The sequence below is a fragment of the Pipra filicauda genome, unplaced genomic scaffold, assembly GCF_003945595.2.
Source record: "Pipra filicauda isolate LSUMZ 115617 unplaced genomic scaffold, ASM394559v2 scaffold226_size1812527_pilon, whole genome shotgun sequence".
NCBI classification, from domain to species: Eukaryota; Metazoa; Chordata; class Aves; order Passeriformes; family Pipridae; genus Pipra; species Pipra filicauda.
The window spans coordinates 992,248-1,017,720 of NW_024104339.1; the positions used below are offsets into that span (position 1 = coordinate 992,248).

Here is a 25,473-nt window from a genome sequence, read left to right on the forward strand (position 1 = left end):
TTTTTAGTAGAGCTTCTGACACTGGCTTGCAAGATATTCTAATAATAAACTGGGAAACAAGTCTAGATGATACCACTCTGAAGGAGTTGCAAAACAGGTTGAGGAAAAAAGTACTTGATATCAGTGCTTGTACCTGTACATTAGTCATCCGTGATGAAATAATGCAATTACTGCATTTGAAGATGAGATCAAGTTCAGAATAAACACAGTGGTAGAACTAGTATTCAGAATAGGAGCTCTGTGGAAAAAATAGGATGTGGTTCAGCAGCAGGTGCATTTCAACACCACCAACTTCAGAGGTACCCAACGGGGAATAGGGCAGCTGGCTGTGCTGCAGGAAAGGATGGAGGGACCACGGGTCAAAAGCTGAACAGGAATCCAAAATATCTTGTTGCAGAAGGGGCAAACACCATGCAGGTCTGTGTAGGTAAGAAAATACAAGTAATAAACACAGGAATCCTGCTCTGCTGAGCTGCATTGGAAGAGCATGGCCAGTTCTGGGCTGTGCACCAGAGAAACGGGGATAATTTGGAGAAAAAGGTGTCAATAATGATCAGAGTCTTTGAACACATGACTTCTGCTGAGCCTGTTGAGAGGACAGAGGGCTGAGGGAAGATGTGTGTAGTCTTCAAACAGATAAAAGGGTGCAGCTCTGAGGAAAGGAACAATTTGTCCTCTTATGTCTACAGGGGTAGGGTGAAAAGTCATAAGCTGAGATAACAGCAAGGCAGATCTGGGCTACAGGGGAAAAAATCCTTAGTGATTCCTTTGAAGTAGTCAAGCCCTGTGTTAGGAACTGACTTGACAGGATGTAGGGCTGCTCCTACAGGTTTTTAAGAATGGATCTGAAATATTTGTCAGAGTGGCAGAAGTGCAACACGAGGTCTTGCGTTCAGGAAGGAGGCGAGGCGGGGGGTCTGTGCCCCTGGTCCTGTGACTGTGAGATGTGTAATCATTGCAGCCCTTATTGGCTTAACCATAAAACCAGATCAGCTGCACGGATTAAAGACACGCAACTGGGCCGAGGAGAATTATGTAACAGGAACAAAATTACGTTTTAAGTATGGTTTTACATGTTTACAAAATGATTTTCACCAGATGGAGGGAAAGTATCTGAGCGAGGAACTCTGCGGGGCTTTGAAGCATTAAAAGCTAAGACCTTGTCTCCAGTGAAGCCTTTCCAAAGAACTTTCCACCATTGCTCCTGCTGTAGAGCTGATTCAATTATGCTGTGCTTAATCCAGGAAGGATGTTGATGTTTTTGAGATTAAGGCCTCAGAAGCAAGGCTGTGCTGGTCTTAGTGAAAGTGATTTAGATGCAATCTGACCTTAAGGTATATAGGAAAAAGATTTGACCCGGGACACCCTCATGCAGCAAAAGAGTAACAGCTAGTCAAAAAGAGATCTTTTGGAAAGCAGGCTGTCAGATACACATATAGGTAATTGCTGATGAAAAGTCTTGCTTTGAGAGGCATTCTAGATGTGCCTTGTTAGCCCCAGTGTGTGAAAATGCAGCAGTTCTTAGCTCAGTGTCATATCATGCTAATCTTTAAAAGGAAAAGGCAACAAATGTAATTTTTCTCCATGTTCCCTGCCTCTCTAGAACTGCCATGTAGATCACAGTAATTTGTCAGAGCTGCATCCAAGTCTACATGTCTAGAGATGCTGTCAGTATAAACTGAATACATGCTTCCTGCAGTGTGTTTTTTGGAGAGGCAAAATGCCCCTGGTGTGCACAAGGTGCCATTGTGTGACACAGAACACCTCAAGTTGGAAGGGACCTGTAAGAATCATTAAATGCAGCTCCCAAGTGTTGAAACACCGAGCCAGGGGAGGGAATACCTACAGCCTCCTCATTTACAGTTTGTTCTGTGTCTTTCCCAGTTGTTCCTGCATGCACTGGTTGGCTTTGTGGCCATCTTTTGTGGAAGACCAGCTCCTTTAGAGACCTCTTGTTCTTTGCAGAATTTTCAGGCTCCACATGGTGGTTTTGTTTGGGGTCCAGCCCTATTTCCAGTTCCTTCGACTGAAGAGGAGCAGAAGGAAAATTGATGTGCCATTATGAGGATCAAAAATAGGAAGATGGTATCTACCCCAAGAATTTGAAGCTTCTCATGCTCAAGAGTTTAGTTGCAGTTCAAAAATAAAAGGCAAATCGTGCTGCTGGTGACAGTACACTTTGCAAATTCTCCTTTGTGGGTGTAGATCAGCTGCTGATACCAGTGGCTTGTTACAGCTCTGCTCAGGCACCATAAAGATCCTGATGGATGAGTTCTGCACGGGGTGAAAAGTGCTGAAGTTCCCTTGTGCTCCAGTGGGTTCAGAGTGTCCTACATGCAGCTTTTCTGCCTAGTCTGGATTTCCTTGAATTACTGCATTCCCTTTGGGACGTGTTTGTTGTTAAATGAAAACGTTCCTTTTCAGCTATTTGTGCTGAATGTGAAAGCTCAAGTGCAGGAAAGAGTTTCATAGCTGCTCTGTTGGAATAATCTTTCTAATATATTTTTACATGTTTTTCTTACCCTGGAGTTTCATAATGGTGGGGTTTTCCCCCTCCTTTCAGGGTTAACTGCTCAGCCCATTCCATCTTGACTTGCAGGTCTTTTATTGCAATTTAATAGTTGTTCTGAATTTTTTCCAGGTGCACGTAACGATCCCGCTCCTGACACAGATCTTTTGCCACACAGGAAGGCTGTGAGGAAGGTATGAAACAGATTGAGAGCACAGCTATTTATACAGATCATGGAAAGCTGCATATGTAGATTCAAAATCTGTGTGTCACCTTCTGGGGAATTTTGCCATATCTTTAATTTTTCTGTGTATCATAAGCTGCCTTTCTGAAGAATGGATCCAGAGTTCACTGAAATCAATGGGAATAAGCCCAGCTGATTTGGACAGCTCTGGGTTGGACCATAAACCAAGTGGTGGGATGCTCGTTTTTTACCACTGGACTAGTCAAAGGTGTTATTAAGTTAATAACATGTTATTAAGTCGATAGTTTTGGTTCTAATGACACTTCAGGCTTTCATTTCTGCCCTTCAGTGGAAAGAAGGTGGCTGAGGTGTAGCTGGAGGGTGAAGACGTCGTCTGAACACACAGTAACACAAAGCACAAAGGTGGCAGAAGGCTCAGCCTCAGCCTGGGAAGAGATGCTGTGCATTAAACCCCCAGCTCGCTGTGATATTTCGGAAGTGCCAGTTGTCAGCACAGTGCCAAAGGAGCAATCTGCTCAGTGCTGGCAACTTCTCTCCCCTCTGTGCCAATTCTGAATGCCATTGACTAGCTGGAGAGGGAACCCAGCCTACTCTTTGTTGGAGGGCTGAGAGGTGTGAGGAGTGGAGTTGTGTAATAAGGGAAAGAAAGGACAAATCGAGAGGAAATGGAGGAATTCCTCGGGGTGCCATCTGTGATGCAGATTACCAGGGAGGCAGAGTGAAAGTGAATTTCTTCTTTTGTGGATTAATTTTGCCGGGCTGCAATCAGTGAGCTAACGTGCATCCTGCTTTTCAGGATCACAAAAAGCAAGTGCTGACATCTGTTATTAACACTGTGCTTTCAAATCAGCACTGGAGAGAAATAATGGAATATATACCTTAAGGTTTCCAGCTGCCAGCATAAAGGGCAGAAGGGTGGGGAGGTGACTTGCATCAGCCACAGCTTGCTTTGCTCTCTCATCAGCTGCTCAGTGCTCACTGATGATTTCCTTGTGCTCATTAGTACAGTGTTGAAGGTCAGGCCCCAGCTTTCATTTAATAGTAAACAAACTGATTTTAGAGGGCAGAAAACAGTCTTAGAGACCCGGAATGTCTCATCTGCTCCCCTCTTCCATTCAGCTCTCAAGGAGATGATTTGTGCATCAGTTTACTGTATAGTTTGTTTTTCCTCTATAGAACTGTGCACTGTTAAGCCAAATGGGATTCATCCCCACTGGATCTGCATTATAGAGCATTAAGACCTGTGTGTTTACTCACAGGCTAAGTGAGAGCTAAAATAATGATACACCTCTGAGGCAGAAACAGACCCTGTTGTTTGCGAAGACCTTGAGTCTGAGTCTGTTTTTCTGAATTTCTGTGTGGATTTGAGTTTATACACCAATATTATTTATTTCAAAGCTCTGCTGCAGTAGCAGCAGCTGGCTTTAGACCCGACTGAAGCTGTATTTGATTGCATCCTCCCCAAACAGTCTCTGCTCCACACTTTACGATATGGATGTGTCTTTTTATCTCACGGAAAATAGGAGCCCAACAGCTCATTTAGTGCTTACTGTTTACTGATATGAATCATTGGAGGGCTGTTGTTGTTGCTGCTGTAAAAATAATAATAATGAAAAAGCCCCACTCTATGGAAGGAGAACTACAAAGGCTTTAATAGAAAAATTGCATTCTAGTAACACAAGCTGCTCTTCAGCAGAACAACATCATGTAAATGTGCCATTGTGTTTCAGAATGCTGCACAAGCTCAATGCTGTGTGGGTTTTATATAACAAATTAGTTTTAAACTCCCAATTTAGTATGGAGATAGCAGTTCACCTGCTTAAAGTGTATCCTTTTATTGTTGGTCAATTGGAAGGGAATGTCTTGGTTGTATTTTTTATCCTCTTGGAATAAAAGCCACATTTACGACTCAGTTTTTATAACCAATGTCCCATAATTGCAGCTGAGAAATGCTTCTTGGATTTATCAGTCCTTTCCAGAAGTTATACTCTTCTCCTTGGAAATGTTATCATGGGTGGTCTTTATGGAAAAGCGCTGCAGAGGGTAATGGTGAATGTTAAAGTAGCTTCATAAATCTGTGCACAAAATGAAGTGGCAGGTATGTTATTTCATACTGCAATCTGTAATGCAAGGAGGCTGAAAATTTCACTGAAAGAGATCTCGCTGTGGGCTACAGACTCTGGAAGAAATCTGAGCACCATGGAAACAACTAATAAAACTCGAGTTTCAATGGAGGCAGAATTTTACTCTGTCCGTTTTATGGTGGGTTTTTCCTCAGCAGTGTCTTAACTCTTCCACCGAATCTGCTAAAAGTCTTTTCATAAGCCTTGCAAAGCTGGGCCAAGATGGTGCTTTTTTAAAAATCCTGCTGTCAGTGTAATATCTTTAAAGACAGAGCTCTTCATTTTCCATAGAGTTATCAGACCTGCTTTATAGACCACTGTTATATTTATCCATTGTTGGCCTAATCCTGCACTGCTTACCCACAGTTAAGATTTAATGTTAAACCACACACACAGGAGCTCTCAGGTTGCTGTTGCATAAATAGTTGTGTTTCCTCTGTGCATGGACACTGAGTTCACCAGACCTTCTCCATGACCTCTACCTGCTCCCGGAGTTTTTCCGAGTGCTTGCTGCCCTCCAGGTCAGTTTGCACTTCTTCCAGCTCTCTCTGAGGTGGGCAGAGGCAGCACTCACTGCTCCTGGAACTTCTTATGCTGGCAGACATCTCCATCCCTTTGGATCCAAAGGTCCTGAGAGCAGATGAAAGATTAATGTAAATAATGGAGAGGAAGCTGAAAGTTGTAGGAGGTCTGTCTGCAAAGCTGTTCTTTAAGGTGATGCCAGATTCTTTTTAAAAAAAGCAAAACTCAAATCCAAATCCCACAAAAACCCCAGCTCTGGGTCTCAGTATCATGTTTGCCTGTCCTTGCAGCCACACTGATTTTTAGAGAATTACTCCTGATCGAGGCTGGTGTAACTGAGGACAAGTTAGGTTTGAGTGTGTGTGTATATATATATATATATATGTATATACACGTGTATATAGAGAGAAGGAATCTTTGTTGTTAGTCTTTAAGTTACTAAAATGGGATTTTTGGCAGCAGTCATATTTATTCCAACAAAGAGATAGCCTTTTACTAAATTACTTCATTTTATTTTAGCAATGAAGAGCTGAAGGAAGCTCCTTAGTTTTATATCTGTTCATTTCTAGTCTGTTCCTTGGCAATCCTGTTCAAACAGCAATCACAACTTCTCTTGAACACAGAACTTTTTTTGGTTTAATTACATATAAAGAGTTCCTTACATTTGTAGTTTATCAAAAGCTGATAATAATGCTTCTCTTGTATAAGGTTTCTTGGAACTAGTGCAGATTGAAATTGGTGTGAGTGGGAGAACCAGGGCTTTCAAATATAAATTCTCAGTGTGTTCATGATGTCTGTCTAAACAAGAGTACATAATCTACTGCTTTGTTGCTTAAGTATAAAACAGAGCTGGTGTGCTTTTCCATCCAGGACCTGCTTCCACTCTCTCCAGTTTACCTGGACATGCTGTTGTATATTCAGGTCATGACACGCTCCCTGTTGTTCCTACTGGCACAATCCAGCAGCATTTCCATTCTGGTCAGGTCAGTGTCCATCATCTTCAGCCGGAGAGCTTCAGCATTGCCCATCCCTTCAATCTCCAGACTTGCCTGCAGAGACTCAATTGCATGCTGGTGATTATTTCTGTGGAGTCCAGTGAAGCATATGGTACAGCAGTCTGTTATCTTGAGTCTGATCCAGCCCTTGTAGCAAATTATTGCCCACCAAGTAATAAAAATACAGTAACTTTTCAAACCTGTTAAAACCGAGATACCAGCATTTCACACCAAGCCATTCATGAATACCTTCTTTTAAAGCAGGGCTGGAGAGCTTTCAAGAGGTCATCTTAAAAATGTGCTGCCTAAAATCTGGATCATCTCCTGCTAAAACCAGACCCACTTGACGATGTGTGACCAGACTGCACTTAACTTCCAGTAAGGGAGAATCTACAGCCCCCAGACAGTCTGGTCCAAGGAGTAATTCCCCTTAATGGTTTTAAAACTTTCCTAACTTAAAACCTCCATGCTGCAGCCTTATTATGTACATAATGTAATTATGCTATACATAATTATGTGTACAGAATCCATCCAGTTGTACATAAAAAATCCATCTGTTGGAATGTGGGCAGCAGACACCGGGCTGGAAGGCATCTCTCACATCTGCAGCGTTGGTCCCACCCGGGAAGACTCTGCTTCCTCCAGTGCCACCTGCAGTTCATCCTTCTCAGTCTCCAGCCTCACTTTTTGCAGCTCCTGAATGCTCTTCCCTCTCTCCCCCAGCTCATTGATTAGATCCTTAATTTCCTCCAGGGAAGAAAACGGATATTTCATGTGATAGGTTTAGTTCAGGACTATGAACTTTACCGAGTGCACCAGACAGATCCTTTGACTGGAAACAGCATGAAATGGTTTCAGTCACTTTTTAATCAGCTGTCCTTTTCTTTTATTGCTGAATATTATCCTGGACTTCTGAATGAGCCCTGTTAGCTGCATGTGCTCATGGAGGTGGAAGAATGAAGCCCACTAAATCAAGAGAATTTTTCCCCAGTTTTTATCCAGCTTTTCCCTCTCCCCCTTTCAGATGGTTGCTCTCACAAAATGGGAACAGGACACCACATCATCCCTCTGCAGCACAGTGGGGCTCTCTGCCAGCTGATGGAGGCTGGAGCAAAGGGTTGGGGGTGAGAGCCCAGAAAACACTGGGTCTGTTCCAGAGTGTCCATCACTGTTTTCTCCTGGCCACAAAGACAGCAGATTGTAGCATCTTCTAAATATTTACATCTTCCAGCCTCCTGGAAGAGATAAATGTTTGTAATTTACAGAAGTGTTTTTTTAGAAAAAAAGGAGCCAAGGCAGTTGGTCTCCCTGTACAACCAGTGGGGAGAAGGGATGCAAAGAGGGAGACTGAGAGGAGTTTGACTGACTTGCTCTGAACTGAGTGCTGAAGATGCTGGATCCTCTCCACTGAGGTTAAAGGGACTGTCCTCTTCCCAGGGTAAAGCTGGCTGTTGTTAATAGCCCCCTAAGTGAATTGCTCAGAATTAGAGGATTCTGGTAGCCAGAACTGGCACTGCAGCCTCTCTCTTATTGCACCAAATGTCCCCAGAGACAGAAAGCACTGCAAGAAATAAGGAAAGTGGAATTGGTGCTGGAAGACACCACAGAGATCATTCACTAGGAATCAAGGGGCTTATGATGTGCAGAATTTTTTAACATCAAACCAGTACTTAACCTGAAGGGCCTTGTTCTTCTCCCTCATAGATTCCAAGGATTCTTCATAGACAGCCTTAAGCTCAAACTTATCAGTTGTGTGTATTCCTTCTGGGAATTCACTGCACCTCTTTGCACTTTTTATTGCCATTCTGCAGGCATCTCACCAAAGGCTCTGTGCTCCTTGTCCAGAGCAGCACAAGCAGCATTGGCCTGGAAAAAGAAAGCCAAGCATTCACTGGACACAAGTTTTCTTCACACTTCACTTCTCTTCGTGTCCTGCCAGCCAGTCACAGTTAAATTGGCAGCCACTCTAATGACTGGCAGAGTTTCTCTTGGTCCCTCTGAATGGGTGATTAAAATGTTTATGAGGCTTTCTCTCCTCACCATTAGGAATTTAACAAGATCACCCAGTTCCCAGCAGTGTGATAGTCTTCCTTGCTCCTGTGGTTGTAATGATGCTGCTGTGGAGCAAATGTTTTCCACTTCAGATGTTCCTTGTGCAGATGTGCTGTTGGTAATTGCCTGGGTTGATCAGTGTGACTCCTATTTCAAAGCAGATTCAGTTACAAACAAGATGTTATTCGAGACTATTTTAGACTGTGTCTAACTGCTTGTCATGAAGGGAAAGAATAAAGGTACATTTTTCTTTCCTAGGAGCTTTTAATCACAAATGTTCTACATACCCTTATGATCCACACATGCGTTCAGATACCATGGTGACAAGCACACCACAGGAACCATAGAATAAAGAGCTGCTTCATTAAAGAAAAGGATGGTGAAACAGATTTTTTTCAGCCCAGTAATGTAATGCTGTATGTGGGATTTTCGGCTCTTGGGATCTGTTCTAAAGCCAACTGCAGTCATTGGCAGGTACCCAAGGACTTCAGTGGATTTGGAGCAGCCTTTGTGCCTATTTTAAGTAACATTTTTATTCAAATATCCTACAGTTGCACTACTATTCATGCTCTTACACTAACACTAGCAAGAGTAGAAATACTAATTTAATGAAGGAGCGTTTGTCGGTGGTGTTTAAACTGTGTGTTGTTTAGATCTGCTTTGAGTGTGGTAGTTAATAACCAGTGGCCAACCCACCAGTACTGCAACACTGAAAAGTTCAAAGCAGGATATTATTATCCTTTAAAAGGAGATGAATACCTTGCCTTGCAGTAAAGGAGGGCTTTTGCTTTAGCTGTACTCTTGTTTCTGGAAGTCAGCTAATGAGCTTATGAGAAGCATGCTGTGTGCTCCCAGGAATTAGCTGTGGCCCTCATCTGGGTTTTCTCTTGATGTGGTAAATCTTAGCCTTGCTTCTCATGGCCATACAGATTACTTGATGTTTAATAGAGAGATCTTAAAATATTAAGAAATAAGGGACCAGTCCAAAGCCAACCTGAGTTGACAGAAAGACTCCCAGGGCCTCCAGCACCAGGGCTTAGATCTTGGTGGTCAGTCTTGGGCTGGATGCACTCTTGGATAGCTGGATTTCTTTCATCTCAAGGGCAACAGTGAGGTTCTCCACTGTGCTCTGAGGCCTCTGCTTAGTTTTTCCCATGCTGGCAATCCAGGCTTGGACTGATTCCCCTGTCTCTGCTTCTGGAACCTCACAGCCAACTTTGTCCTGAGGGAAGGAGGGCAGAAATATCCTGGTGAGTTGCTCATGGAGGGAGGGGTGGTAGGATTGGCATCCCTCATCTCCTAGAGCCCCATCACTGTTTTCACCAGGGAAAAGGTGGAATCCTGGCAGCAGCCTCAGAAAACAGACTGTAAAGAGCTATGGTGCTTTATCCTTAGGAAATTCTAGTGGCTTTTGTAGGACTGCTGGAAGAGTAAAGTCCTGTTGAAATAAAGAAAGATTACACAAATTCAAGCCTTTATCAGAAGGGTTTGTTTTCTGTTGTCAGTGTACAAGTGTTAGGTCTCAATAGTCTCTGTTATTGCAAGTATTATTTTCTTTCTCTTGGCTGGAGGCCTTTGCTTTCTCTCTCTCTTAGCAAAATGTATCCTAACAGATCACATCCACAAGCAGTGACTCAGCAGCCAAACTAAATAATGAGACTTCCCTAAGTCCCAAACTCCCTGCAAACTGAAGGTTCACTTGGTTCCCTCCAGCTCTTTGGTTCTTTCAGTGGCATCAGTCCTGTATTTACTCCTCCAGATTGTGACTTCAGTATTGAGTTTAGAGACCAGGCACTGCAGCTCAGCTTTGCTCTTCTCCTCTTCCTCAGGCTACTCTTTCACTGGATCCAAATTATGCTTGGTTTTGGCTGGGCTCTCACAGCAGCTGTGCAGGACTCGAGGTAGCACAGCCACTGCTGTGGATCTGTCCTGTTGGAAGTGTGACTGCACTGACCTGGCTGCCCAGAACCACTTGAACAACTCAGTTCTGGGCCATCCAGAAACATCTCAGCCTTCAAAGTATCTCCCTGTTCAGGAGCCAAGGGTTTTTTTCCGTACCTGTTTTCTGCTGTACTGCAGTGAATTGAAATGAGCTCATACAACTGGAAACAGAACTTGGCTTGTCATCATCACTGTGTTCTCTCAGTGTTTCAAAGAATTATGACAGCAAACCCATTTGGTGATTGTTCTAAACACAGAATCCTTGCCAGACTGGTGAGATACAGGTGCAGCACTAGAATTACTCTTTGGAGATAAGCAGAAATTTCCAAGACACAGGTGTCAGACAGAGATGAAATATTGGTATAATTTTGAGCCAAACTTCTGTGATTTGTACAAATAAACTGCTGCAAGACATGGACAGTGAATGGACAGTGGGCTGAGGATCAGGAGGGGTGTGTGTTCTGCTCTTTGCTGACTCATGGGAGACTCCGTATCTTGTTTTCATATCCACACAGGGCTCATGTCCCCTACACCTCCTCCAAGAACAGCTGGTGACAATCCCAGAGAGTAATTCGGATGAGTTAAGTTCCCTTTGTGAGAGGTAGCACAGAAGATTTGTTACTCTGAAGTGGACAATATGCAAAAGAGCAGGCAGTGCGTGTCCCATGACAGCAGCAGCCTCTGCAGGCAGTTGGTGCTCCCCAGCACCTTGGGCTCCTCGTCCAGCTGCCTCCTGCTTGCAAGGAGAGAGAAATCTTTATGTGGACAGTCTGGTTAAGCCTGCTCTGAGCTTCCTCGAGCTCCCAACTCAGCTGGGAGAGCTGTGGGAAAACTGCATAAAGAATCAGGAGAGGAACTAATTCAATCTGACTGGAGAGAAAAAGAGGAGAAGGACTGGGCAGAGAGGAGACAAGGACAGGGCTGCCAGAGCTGGAAGAAATGTAGGGGAAGATGAGGATCCAAGGGAGGTAACATTGCACAAAGCTGTCAAGGAATTTACCTCAGAGCCTGATGGCTTTATTTTCAGCTTGGCTCTTCTCCTCCGCAGCCGGCTGGGCTTTGGCTCAGCCAGGTTATCTTCCAGCTCGTGACCATGAGCATTGGAGTTCAGCTGGAAGAGGGAGGTCAGTCATATGATGCTGAATAAGGCATCAAAGGCCAAAATATCCTCCCTCTCTTGCAAACTCGGTTTATTCCAGTTGGTGATTGCACTGGGGTGACTGTAACAGCCCGGGGGAGTGCAGAGTGTGCTGGCCCTTGCGAGGGGGAGGCCTCTTCCATCAGCTGGGACCGGCAGAGTTCAGCACCAGCTGCCAACAGCTGCTCCCTGGCATCATCAGCTCCCTCTGCAGAGAGCTGGATCCTGCCTTGTGCTCATGGCTTCCCCCATGGCTGCCAGAATTCCCTGCTGGCCTCTCCCCCTGGATTTCTGCACAGACTCCACGCTTGCACCGGGCTCATCCATCTCTGCTTTCATGACCTGTTTGTCCAGCTGTGCTTTCACTCTGGGGCTTCTCCATGAGCTCTGCCATCTCAGCCCTGGCAGCCCTGTGCTTCCCATGGCCCTGCTCTGCTTTAACTGACAGTGCTGCTTTCTGTGCCACTGAACAAGTTCCTTTTCCTCTGTCTTCCCACCTGTGCAAGGTGTCTTAACAACACAGACCTATCTCCTGATAGGGTTGAGGATTAATTAGCTCGCATTTCTAAAGTGAATTGAAATGGGAATGTTCCTTGTTACTGATACCATCAGTTTGTATTAGTCATCAGAATGTGTTCAGAGCATTCTACCAAAATATAACCTCAGCTTCCAGGTCTTCTTCTAGCTCTTCAATGTACAAGGCCTGGAGTACACACACGAGCACAGCAGTGTGTGTGTGCAAGAGATGTGAGAGAAATCCGTGGAAATATGAACAAGAATCTTAATTTCTTCACTCCCTTTTCTATATGTTTATCAGCTCTACTGGATTTTCTTTCCTGGAAGAGATCTACAGCTGGGAATACTGAGCCAACAAAGCAGGAAAGACCTGGCCAGGTGTCTCAGCAGACACTGATGTTATCTGCAGCATGGTTGGCTTCCTGTGTCATGCTGGAATTTGGCCTTCAGGAATATAATCAAGCTGATTTGGCTACTTGAGGGAAATAGAGGCTTGTTCATAGAAATAGCTGCAATCTAGGTCTGTGGGTCATGTCTTTGTAGAAATGCTGAGTGTTTGGTTAAATATTTAAATACTGTTGGATGAAGTAAATATTTGAATTCCTAATGGTAACACTGCGCATCCTGTGAACTGTGGCCTCATTTCTGGTTTGATTTACCACCTTTCCTTCCAGAGTGAGAGGGAGAGTGCCTTGCAGGACAGAAATGTCCATGGAAAGGTTTTATCAGACATTTTGCTGACTGCCTGCAAGCAGAAGAGCAGGTTCCTGCAGCAGATCACCTTTCCCCTGGCCGTGGCAGCAGGGCAGGAGATCTGCAGTGAGCACAAAGTTCCACAGACTTCAAAGGAAGTGGAGTTTCCAGTGAGTGGATAATACACAAAACAAGCTGGATCTCAGAGTTGGCTGAACTGCTCATTCACTGGAAGCTAAAAGGCAAATGTTTCCAAGCCCAAGGGTTTCCCAATCTCATAGAGAAGTCAACATCTGCTGTAGAAAAAACACCAGCCACTACCTGGGGAAAAATAAATACTAGATCTCAGCTGCTTTTTTAAAGAGTGATAGGCTCCAGACTCAGTTTTACCAGGGTAGCTTTAAAAGGGCTGTATTAATCTTTTATGCCAACTCAGTCTTACCAAAAAGCTGCCTGAGCTGGCTGCTGTGTGGTGGAGAAGGCAGGATGTTACAGCACACTGATTGAGCCAAATTAGCATTTTTGCTCTGTAGTGAACAGGTTAGTCTTGGCTGAGATTTAGTGTCCTGTCTTTTCAGTGGGACTGGCAGGGCACTTAAGCTCCTTTTCCCTTTGTGGAAACTCCTCCTCACCCCATCATTAATTAGTCTGCACATAAAGGTGCAGCACAAAGGAAAGCTGAGCCTGTTTGCAGCTCTTAAAGGACCAAAACCAGCACTTAACTTTTCTTCTGTCACTTAAGTGTCCCGGTGGCCTTGCTCTGAAGCACAAGGAGCTTGTACTCCCTGTGGAGAATTTGATTTAGCAGAGCTTGCCAGTATTTATTAATGATTGTGCACATTGCCTTAGCTGCTTAGCTCGTTAACTAGGTAAATTAGTGGTTTGGATGATATAGAGTTGGATATCTGTATTGTGGGAAGTTAATTTCTAAGAGGAGGTTTGTTAGAGCAGTGCTGGCAGACCCATCACTAAAGTAGTCAATAGTGACACTAAAATAAAGATCTAATTTGTGATAATATTTTGCAATTCTAAACCAGTTTTTGTGTGAGGATCAGAAGGCCTTACATAAACATGAATCATTTAAGCCTCATAACTTCCTGGTGATTGTACACATTTTATATGTGGGTGAATGTGGAAGATGAATTACAAATATCAGACAATGAGTCAGAGAAAGACTTAAGGAAACAAAATCTTGTATTTCTGATTGTGCTTGCCTGAATTACTGAGCTGTACTTCTGCTTGTCATTGGGTTAATACTGAAAAGATCAGGGTATGACTGTGAATTTTCCCAGTGAATTTATTGTCAAGGGACTTTTCAGGTGTAGCTGATGCTGTCAGAGCTGCCACATAGCACAACTGCACCCAGTACAGTCTATCCTGGGAAATTCCATTCCAACTGACACATTAAACCATGAAAATTCCTTAGAGCATCTTCCAAGTGTGGCTCATTTCATCTCATTGAGGTTGGCGATGATGACTCCTTTTCATTTTGCCATGGATCTTCTCTTCTTGTTCCTAGTTGTCCTCCAGCAAGTTGAAAAAGGGGGAATGAGTGTAAAAAAGAACTTTGTAACAAACATGGAATGACAGAATCCCAGAATGGTTTGGGTTGGAAGGGACCTTAAAGCTCATCTTTTCCCAACTCCCTGCCATGGGACACCTTCCCAGGTTGCTCCAAGCCCCGTCCAGCCTGGCCTTGAACACTTCCAGGGATGGGGCAGCCACAACAAACATATAGAGGGTGTTTATCAGAAGGGCCCAAGATGTCAAAACCAGGCCTAAGAGGGCCATCTAAAATAGAGACTGTGGCAACTGCACCTCACCTTGTGCATCCGAGTCACAGGTTTGATGTTCTTGATCTCCTCGTTCTCCTCACCTTGATCTCCTCACCTCGTTCTCCTCACCTCGTGGTTTCCCAAGAGTGTGAGAAGCTAAACCCTGCCCTGGCGGCAGAGGGAAAACCCCAAGAATGGATTCATCCCAGATGCTTCTGGAGAGCAGCACAAGCATCGTGTGCGCTTCCAACAGGCCCACAGGAACTCAGTCCAGCAGTGACCCTTCCCAGAGCATCCCGCTCTTTCTCAGGGTTCACACAGCTCTTTTGGGCAGTGGCACGAGTTGGCAACACTTCACTGTGCTGCCAGGGGTTAACTCCTAGAAAAACACAGCCCCTTCCTCTTTGTGCAGCACGATGTAGTCTCGCAGCATTTAAGCAAGTAGACAAAGGGTTGTTTTTTTTCCTTTCCCCAGATTGGGAGAATGAGAAGGGGAGAGAATAAAGAAAAACGAATTTCTGCCTGATGAGCTCCCTCCAAAGCCCTCTCCTCCTTTTGGCATTTAGTGACTGAGTCATTCTGAGCACAGAGATCTGAGTTTGAACTCTGTGGTCTAATGCCTGCAGACAGGAAAAGGTTTGTGTGGATCACACGAGCCGTTAGCGGCAGCAGGACAAAATGTCACTGGAAACTTGTGTTTCTTTAGAAGGAATCTGAGATTCAGTTAATAAATTCTGAGGCATATGAGGCATCTGTGAGTTTAACATCCTGTGGAAGTTAACACTGACTTCAGAAGGAGCAGCAGACAACCACATGGCTGCTCCAGTGCAGATTTAAAACTTCTCCAATTACATTAAATAAAAACCAGTTCAGGTGCAGGAGAAGGAGAAGCGTTCTCCAAGGCTGGAAAAGAGTTACGTGGAGGGGAGCATTTTATAAGTAGAGGCCTACCAATATTGCCATGTAAAAGTGGGTCTAATTAATAAAGAATGTCAAGGAGATGCAATGTCTTTATGTAGAGGGATCCCTAAAAATTGCTGTGAAATGACTATTACTGTGGGGTAGGAGGGTGAAGTGAAGAATTAAATCCATCCCAGGTTATATGAGATGCTGGAGTAAGAATATATAACAATATTTTACATATATATATAACATATAAGAACACTGTGTTCATCCTATGAAAGGCTGCTAAAACTCCTGCCTCTCATGGCAGCAAACTTCCATATTTGCAAGAATGCAAGACTTTGCCTCTTTTGCAGAGTTTCCTAAGATTCCTTTAACAAACCTCTGTTGGAGTTGATCTCCATGACTCAGACCATAGCTTCTTAAAGTTAAGCATCAAAAATATCTGTTTGTACACACACAGATCCCTAAAGAAGAGTTTGCATTTTAAAAAGGTGCCAGTCTGACTTGCTGTAGCTCGTGCTAAGCATCTGTGGTGGGCCAGGAACAGAACCTGGGACTTGTGACAACAACTCCTTTGCTTTCAGTCTCCTTTGTTATCTAAGGACTTATCTTTATTTAAGATACATGAGATTTACAGGCTGTCTGTAAATCTCATGCATCATCCCCATATGCTCTTTATTCATTCCATCTTCTGAAAAGGAGCCTTTTATGAGTCATTTGAGGAAGCCGATGCCCTGCCTTGGTGAATCCCAAACCTCTAACCATCCCCTATGGATAACACTCAGCCTGCAGTTGGATGAGGAGGTCACCCTTCTCCTGGCTGAGGGTGTCTTGTCAGCTCCTCTGCTCTTCTGCTTGTTCTCTGAGTTCCCAAGTCTTTGACGTGTTGCTTCTCATGTCCAATTCCTTCAGCTCCATTTCCTCCTCCTGTTGGGCCACACTGAGCAAAGTTTCACCTGGAAGGACTTCAAGCAGTGAGGTTCCCAAAACAAGCCTTTTCTATTTTAATGGTCCCTGAAAGGCCTGAGGTGGTCATTTTATTATCAGATCATAGTGGGGTTTGCATACCAGTGGGAGGCCTGGTGTTTCCTGAAATGCCTGTTTAGAGCAGAGTTTCATATCTCTCCTGTGAGTAATGCAGCTCCTAGGAAAGGTTGTTATGGTGCACAGGAGCAGATCTGTGTGCCAGCACAGAAATCAGGACTGTGTGCCAGGTTCTGAACTGATAAATGCAGAATGATTCTTAGCATTGTCCACATTCATACCAGTCCAAATGGGACCAGAACCCTTGGAGAGCTTTTTCTTCCCTAAGGCTGCGAAGGTTTGTTTGGCTCACGCTGGAGTTGGGAAGGTGTGCCCCCAGCTAAAAGGCAGATTTTATTTCACCCACATGTGGAAAATTGGCTTTCACATTTTTGTTAATGTTAAAATTGTATATTGTGGTCAGCACTTTCTTTCCTCTCTTACCAGGAAACCAACTGATTTATCCTTCCTGGGAGTAAGTGAAGAGAGTCTGAGCTGGACCTGCCCCTTTGTGACGACAGTGTGGTCCTGCTCAGGAGAAGTGAACTAAGCAGCTTTGTTTCAGCTTTTAAATGTTAATGAATAGTGAAATCTTGTATTCCCATGCTCATATCCTCATGCCTTCTCTCTATGCTGCTTTGAGAAGTAGGAAGTCCAGGCCTTAAATTTCTAAGACACTCTCTTTCCTCTCCCTGGAGGCAGCAGGCTCAGACTCAGATTTCAGGATTTTCTCGGTTTACTAACTTTTCTGGCATTGCTTTGGAAAGAAATCATTCAGGCCCCTTGCCCTATCAATAATTAACAAGAAAGTCACCAGCTCTCTCAGTGTCTTTAAGTGAACATGGCTGTTATTTTCTCTCCCAGCCCTTATCTTCCCTGCCCAGACATCCCAAGGTTCTCAGTGCCTGTAATTGCCACTGTTTAATTCCACAGAACAGGACAACCTCAGATTATTTTCCTCACCCTAATGTATAATTTTCCCCAGAAAAGCAGCTGCAGAAACTTCTGCCATTCCTCTGAATTGCCATCAGGCCTAGCCTGTGGCAAACAGAATGTGTGGGGCTGTGGGGCTTAGAAACAACAGCATGGATGGAGGTTTTGTCCTTGCTAAAACCCAAATATACCTTGTGCTGTCCTGTGATAGGAAACGCAGTAGTTTCAGTAACAGAAAATAATAGTAGTAATCTTGTGGCTGTTGGCTTTAAAAGTGAGATTGAGGCATCCATAAGTTGAAATCTAAGGATAGAATAGGCTGGAGGAGGGATGAATACTGTGTAATTATTGTAAAAGTTGGGCAATGCAGATTTTAGGTTCCTGCAAAGAACAGAATGTTCCCTTTTGCGTGGTCGGTACAATAGCTGCTTTCATTATGTTATGATAAAAACATATGTGCAAAATTAATGATGTATGCTGCTAATATTAGATGACTACAACAATCTCTCTCCATTTCACTTTCCGGTCTTAAATTGGATAAATGATCAGTTAGTAGGATTTTTGCCTGACTAAGGAATAGTAAAGAGCAAGTGAGATTTATCGCGTAGCTGAAGGTGCACTTCATTTGCATTTTATTAACTGAACTGTCTGATTAAAAGTCAGTTTCGGGAGCGTGTGTAAGAGAGAACATTATATGCATGAGGAAGTGGGTTGCTGTAGAAACTCTAATTCTGCAGCTCCATCTCCACCGAGGACATGCTGAGTCACAACTGCCACCAGTTTAGTCAGCCCAGCTTGGGTGGGAGTAAACGGTACCTTCTTGGATCCAGTTCTGCCCCCCCTTTTCCTCCCCAGGTCAGGAGAGCCAAGCAGCAACTTTGATGCTGCCTTCTTGCCCACCAACCCTGGAGAGATTAAGCTGGGATTCAGGTTTTGGTGTGTAAAAGGGAAGGAGAGGTGTAATGATACAAGAGCAACAGGTAGAGACAGTGCAGAGAACCTCATCACCTCTGGAAATCTCCTCCAGTGTAGCTTCCCAGCCCCACAGGCACTGAAACAGTGGTGTAAGGAAGCCTGTGGATATTCCTACCTGTGACAGTTCTTGGAGGGGGAAGCAGAAGCAATGGAACCAGGCATTCCTACCTGCTCCCTCTCTGATTTCCCATGGATATGATCCCTGCACAGGATGCAGAGCTCTGTCCCCTGCAAGTGGAAGACGTGCCTTCAGTAATGGTGTTGGAATTCAAACAACAGGAGTAACTGCCTATTCATAGCACATTTGTTTGCTATTCCCTGCTTTCCATCACTTGCCCTTCCACTTTATTACAGGTCATAGGTGAAAACTTACGTTGCTCTTCCTCTCTGCAACTCACTGTTTCCGTGGCTGATCCTGCAAAAACAGGGTTGCAGGAGGCAACGCAGCCTAATAAGTAACAGTCCCAATTTGTCTAGTTCCAGGGCATGTATTTCCTAATTCTTTGTGCTTCTCATGAAATGAGAGGTTTATTTGATATCCTGGCTCTGGCTCTGGCTCTTGGAAGTGTCTCTCAGACTGACATTCCCTTGAAGGGGTGTAAGGTGAAGTGATGACCCAACGTCTTTCATTCCTGAAGGAAGATTTGCTGTTCAGCCCCAGCTTGTGCAGAAGGCACTGTGTGGCTTTGCCTGAGGATTGCTGTACCAGACTGTTTGAATCCATTTGGAACAACGCAGTGGATGTGCTGTACAAAGAAGCCATCAGCTAGTCCAGCTGCTCCTGGAATGAGACAAAGAAGGATGGAGTGAATAAATTAACAGGAGATACCAAGGCTGGAGAGAAGAAAACCTTCTGGTTTATAAAGTCATTTGCATTTCACAGCTGGAAACATAACCATATCCACATGAAGGAAGTAGATGTAAGATCCACCCCTGTCCATTTGATAGCCCAAAATCTGACAAGCAGCGTCCCAAACTTTCCCATTCACCTCTCAGCAGCAAAGTCCTGGGCCGAGCTGATGACAATCCTCGTAGGCAGCGAGTTTTTCTGGTTGATCGAAACCTGACATTTGTCTGGGCAGCAGAAGGCCACTGACTGCCAGAGGGGGGATTATGTAGCCTGTCATTAATCCAGGACTGCACTCACGCTTCCATCTGTGCAGGAATGTTTCCGCGGCAGGGCTCGTGGTGCCTTCCCCCAGCGCACAAACACGGCGCGCTCCGTCTGCCTCTCGGTGCTGGAGGGGCAGAAACCTCAAGGTCGGAGCAAGATTGTCTCTGAGCACGGAAGAGAAGGATGCAGGGGCAGACACAGGCTGTTACCTGACGGGTTTAATCCTTTCCACAAAGGAATGATGGGGAAGCACTGGGCAGCAGGACCGATGACATTTGCGTGCCGACACATTGAGGTGACAGTATTGATTGTACCTGTGATGTTCACTCACCTGCAGCCTCCTCTGCTTCAAGGAGGACCTAGAGCAGGGCCACTCTGGATTTCTGGAGCAACCCCACCACTGCTTGGTGGGATCCTTGCTCTTTTGTAGCTGCCCTGTGGTGCTGTGTCACACCTGGAAAGGAGCAAGGGAGGAAAGGCACGACCTGTTTGGATACAGCCAGAGAACAGCCTGGTAGTGCATGAGAAAGCAGATTTCTCATTGTTAACCTGAGTAGAAAGAGGGAGAAATCCTCTCTGTGGGTACAGGGAAAGGAAACGAGTTGATGCTGGCATGGGAATAGCATTAAAGCATTCCCTGGAGTCTCAGTCCTCACGGGGGGCCCTTACCATGGAAAACCCATTTGCCCTGAATAAATGATTCTGCAGCACTGCCAAAGGAAAGCATGTTGTGGAGAGATTATATTTTTACCTTTTGGGCTCATACTTTGATACGCTGGCAGAGAGGACAATGTGGCTTACAGACTGCTAGAACCAGGCACAATCAGAACATATTTGGCCACAGCCAAATGCCACTTTCAAAAACCTGCTTGGTAGCAAAGAAAGGAAATAGTTGCTGAGTGTAAAAAAGATAGACCAAAGGGCCTGTGATTCATGCTCTGATCATGTTCTGTCAGTGTGTCTGTGCAGTGGAGTATATGAATAACTGGTGGAGTTTGATAATATGCTTAAATACTGCTCCTGCTGCTAAGCATTAGCATGGCTGTGTGACAGCACAGCAGAGAGGCGAGTCACATCCACCAGGAAAGGCGAGACAAGCTGCAGGAGCTGCAGGGCTCTGGCTCTTCCAGCAACACGTAAGCAAGGGCAGCAAAAATTCATTTAATCTTTGGCCGATGTACCTTTTAGGTAGCTTTCCTACAGCTTTATGTTACTAGAAACAAGCCTTGGCTTGAGTTTTCGGGGTTTTGTTCCTTTTCAGAATATCTGTAAGGATTATATTTTTACTCAAGGCCAGTGGCAACATGTTGGGGAGTTGTGGAACAGCCTTGCTGTTCTTTGTACGCTAAAACGCTCAACTGTGGCGTCACTGGTCAGACATTTGCATAATCAGTGTTTTCAATTAATTGTTACTGGAAAGGGTTTCAGGGACCTGCTGGCCAACTCCTCCGTTCTGGCACTGTGGTACTTTAGGATGCCCTTCTGCTCCAGCTTGTTCACTGCTTTTCCCCTGGGCCTGGTGATGACCCCTCTGGAGCTGTCCAGGCTGCAGACCCACGAGCTCAGTAACTTTGTCAGCCACTCTTGGAGGGAAGATGAACATGTTAATCTGGGCAACTGGAAGAAAATCCCTCATTGTCCCCATTCCCTTGCTGCATATTCAGGAAAATGGGTACAGACAAGCTCTCCAGCCCTGCTGGGAACCAACTGGGAAGGGCAGAAGGGAAGCAGCTCTCAGCTCCATCCCTTCACACACACCCCTCAGCAGAGCTTGCTGGATGGAGCAGAGCAATAATAAACACCTCAAACAAGGTGCTGCAGCAGCTGCTGTGCCTGGGCTCCACCATGGATCCAAAGTCATGGGCAAGGCAGGGCTGTTGGACAAAGCAGGATCAAGTCCTCAGCTGACAGCTCAGCCATCTGCCAGGCCCGCTGCCCTGTGGCAGCTGTGAGTGCCAGCTCCACCTCTCAATAGCACATCTGTTTGTTTAAAAAAAGAATCAGCGTGTTGTTTAAGGTCATTCTATATTCCCTGGAAACAAGAGCCTGGTTTTAGCAGCTTTTTCAATCTCAGTGAACTGGCTGAGCTCGTGGCACACTGGCTTTGTCCTGGTTTGCTGTCACCATGTGTGAGATCTCAACCCACCTCTCTTTTGTCCACCTCTGCCTGCTCCTCCTTGGCTTCTGCTTGAATTTCTTCGTGCCCAAGTGCATCCAAGTCAGTTGTAGCCACAGATCTCTTCTGGACCAAAGCCCAGGACATCAAAGGGGACAGGACAGAAGGGACACAGGCCTACCCAAGGCAATTCTTAATCTGCACCATAAGCTGGAAGCCAGCCCATAGTGCCAAACATCTAAAATCATTTTCCAGCCCTCTGAGGTTTGCCCAGCCAGGTCCCATCAGACCAGCACTGTGCTTTGCTGTCCCATCCTGCCCAGAGCAGAATTCCAGAGAACCTTGCAGTGTCTTACTTGTGAGCCATGATTTGAGACTGCCTGTCTTTGTGGCTATGAAAATCATCTTTGCTTTGTACAAAAGGCTTGTTTGCAATGGACAAATCCTGGGAGCTGTAAAATACCAACAGCTGCTGGAAAGGGCACTGGAAGTTCAGCAGCTGGAGACTGTTTGATCTCTCTGTAGCTCAAGTCCTGCTTATAGTAATAGTCTCAGGAGCCAGCAGATATTCCCAATAAGCTCTTCTCAGTAACAGATACTCTTCAAAATGATATTAAAAAGGAAAATGTGTGTCAAAACCAGACAAAGGGTCAAGTCTTCCTCTCACAAAAGCTGCTTCTTGAGATTACATATGTATGCGAGATGAGCAGGTTTTAACCCGTGGTCTCTGCCACAGCTTTCAGATCTGTCAGTTTTGAGGCTTCAAACAAACCCTGTAACAGCTCGTTTGAAGTCCTGCAAACCCCAGGCCATTGAATGTTAACCAGAAACTCCCACGTCAAGCTTGTTTGCTTTGGAGCAGATATTTTACATTCAGGCTTCAGCTCACGGACAATTGAACCAGTCTTTAGGCTATCCCAGCTGCTCCCGAGTGGCTTATTTATCCTCAGGTTGAAGAAGCTGAATTTTATTCCTAGGGGAAGCTTAGGCCAGGGGGGCAGCATCCTGTTTGCTGTATTTCCACTCTCACTGATGTTCCTCCACACTTCCATTAGTGAGAAGTGGCTCTTCCATCATCTGTGTTCTTTGCTGTGACCACACTTTGATGCACCCAGAGGTAACAATTAGGATTGGGCACAAGCAGCACTTTCTGCAGCAGGAGAAGGACCAAGAGGTGATTACACCAATTACCATCAGTCCAATCAAGGCACAACACAAGCTTTTGGGTTGGAGACTGAGTGTTCTTCTAGATTTCCATTCCTGAGCACGTCTTGAGTGTATGGCTTAAGAAAAAAAACCTTTTGTGGGATGAGTTGCTTAGGCTACCCAGGAGATTTTGCTGTAGCAGCCACGTCAAAGTCAGTGGGATTGAACACCCAAACCTTTTCAACAGTATTGAAAGGCTTGTCCAGGCTGTCTTCCCTGTCCTGAGGAGATGTAAGCAATTGGCATGAAGCAGCTCAACACTTCAGTTTAAAAATGATCATTTTTACCTTAGTGGCAGCCCTGCCACATCAAGGGGGATCTCACCATGCATTGATGAAGATAAGGGAAGACAGCTTTCCTTTCTCACTCTGACCTGCCTAAGGAAAAGTCACTAGCAATCCTCTTCTTCCTGGATAATTAGTAACAACCCCCCACTGCAGAGAACCTATTTCAGTCTCTGGCCAAGCACAGCTCTGGTGTGTAGGTTTCTTATCCTAGAAACAGAGGATCGAGCAGGGATTTATGCACTAAAGGGAGTGAATAACACTCACAAAGTGCCATATGAGTAAGTTCAAGGAAGATATAATATCTTTTAGCTGCTTCCTGGGAAATGGCACATGACTTCTCCAGACCTGGAACACAGAGGGGAACAAATCCAGGTGTTGGCAGCAGCCAGAGATTGAAAAGTCACAGCCCTGTCGATGTCAGTGAGAGTTTTGGTTTTGATATCAGTGAAGCCAGTATTTCACCAATGTGTTTGGCAGTCCTGTGAGTGCAGCAAGAACCACAGCATCCTTCAGTGCTGCTCTCAGAACGTGCCTCTAACCTTCACAACGTTCCCACTGGCACAAGTTTTAGTAGAGATATTTTGGCAATTCGTGAAATGGAGGCAGGAGGGAGGTGCCATTGCTTGTTCAGTTCTGTCATTGCTGGGTTCAGGAGCAGCTCTCCAGAGTAACTCATCCTGCTTCTGAGCATCCTCTGAATTACCAGTGCATGGTTTGTAAGATTGTCCTGTGAAATGTGTCCTTACACTGCCCTTTTGGAAAAGTGGCTGGTACCCTGTAATCGCCCTGTCCGTGTCTTCTGTCCTGCTCTAACATGCTTAGTTTGGTTTCTGGTCTCCATAAAACCCATCCTCCTCTAGAACTGACCACATCACTTCATTCCAAAATCACCAAAGGGATACCAAATCACCAGAACTTGCTGGCAGTCCTGCCTGGGCATTTTCACCATTTCCTCTGGGCTGAAGTCCCCTCTCCACATGGCTCTGCTGGGAATGGCACCATGTGAGTTCTGCAGACAAGTTTAGGTTGACTCAAACCACCTTTTTTGTCAATCTTAGTCCAAGTGACCTCAAGGAGGACTCACAGTCCCCTCTGCCCTCAGAGCTCCATCCAAATGCAGGAGGACCTTGGCCAGTGCTCCTGCCCACCCAGGGAAGGTCTGGCCATGCCCTGGCTCTCTGGGCCAGGCTGGAAGAGGCTGAAACCTTCCAGTAAACAAACTGAACTTGCCTTGGCCTTGAACTGTCCAGAGAGGCAAATCCAACATATGGTCCCTGAGTGTGATGCAAATCTGGGATGAGTTGAAAGTAGGAGGGATGCAGACAATCCCACATTAAAGAATAAGTGGTCCATATGTTTCCTCTCTCCTTTTTCTGTGTCCTGAAGGGCTTAAGTCAGGAAATGAGGTGGGGTCTTTTACCTTGAGAGCTGGGATTTGTGGCTCTCAATTTAGTCTTGCATGCACGTGCGCAAGCACAGAACAATGAACCTTCCCTGGAGGGCTATTTTTGGGGTCTTGGTTGCAAGACAATTATGGTTGTGTGCTGATGAGTGTTAGTAATGGTTGCAGTATAACTGTAGAATGAAAAGTGTACAGCTTTTGGGGGAGGCGCAGTGCCCTTTATGTGTGCTCAGAGTCTCACGGGCAGCTAAAGAGAGAGGAAATAAATTTGTCATCATCTAATTCACTGTGTAACTTCACTGTGGAAGAAGGGACAGGGTTTGGTTTCATTTACAGCAGCGCAGATCCCTCCAGTTCAAAAATTCATTTTCAGATTTTCACGTGTCTGATTTAATCAGAACAGGGTCCATTCAACACAAGAGAAAACCCCAAGCAAAGTTAATATAGAGAATTATCTGCTTACTTACAACTCCCAGTGTTAGTCCCAGCCAGCTTGGCTGTGCCACCACAGTGAATTCAGATAAATTTGCCCTAGATGAGAAAATAAAAGATGAGTCTGTTAATCAAGATTGCAATATCTGTAGGAAAACAGAAAGTAGCTGAGAGGTTCTGCGCGTTCATCAGGGACAGACAGCGTTGCCTGTAGGGGCAAATTTGCAAGTCAGTGAGAGGAAATTTAATCTTTTCAAAGATCAGATCTATAAAAAACCCTCTTTCTTCTTGGATTCTGTATTAGAGCTTAAAGAAATCCTCCTTTCTCTGCAGCATATGGCAGAAGTATGTAGCACACAGAAACAGGAATGAGAGTGCAGTTGAAAACCCCTATGTTTTACATTTAAACTGACAATTTCAAAATTAATCTGCAAAAAAGATCTGCAAAATTAAAAATAATCTGCATTTCGAATCACTGCAGCAGCGATCAGTTGAAAGGGCATTGATTTGGGGTTGATCAAAACTGGTTTTTTATTTGACATACAGAAACTTGACATCTAAAAATAGGAAGGCAAAACAAAACTGACTGACCAACTCAGTTCAAGAAAAT

The 25,473-nt window shown here is 44.9% G+C and overlaps 1 protein-coding gene across 1 annotated transcript in view; it reads left to right on the forward strand.

Moving 5' to 3' along the window:
- The window catches only part of KPNA7 (karyopherin subunit alpha 7), a 47,073-nt gene that overhangs the window by 1,218 nt on the left and 20,382 nt on the right, over positions 1 to 25,473 (forward strand). The window contains exon 2 of the mRNA XM_039381482.1: positions 2,642 to 2,703. The gene's annotated coding sequence lies outside the window, so the exon portion shown is untranslated. The remainder of the gene's footprint in view (positions 1 to 2,641; positions 2,704 to 25,473) is intronic.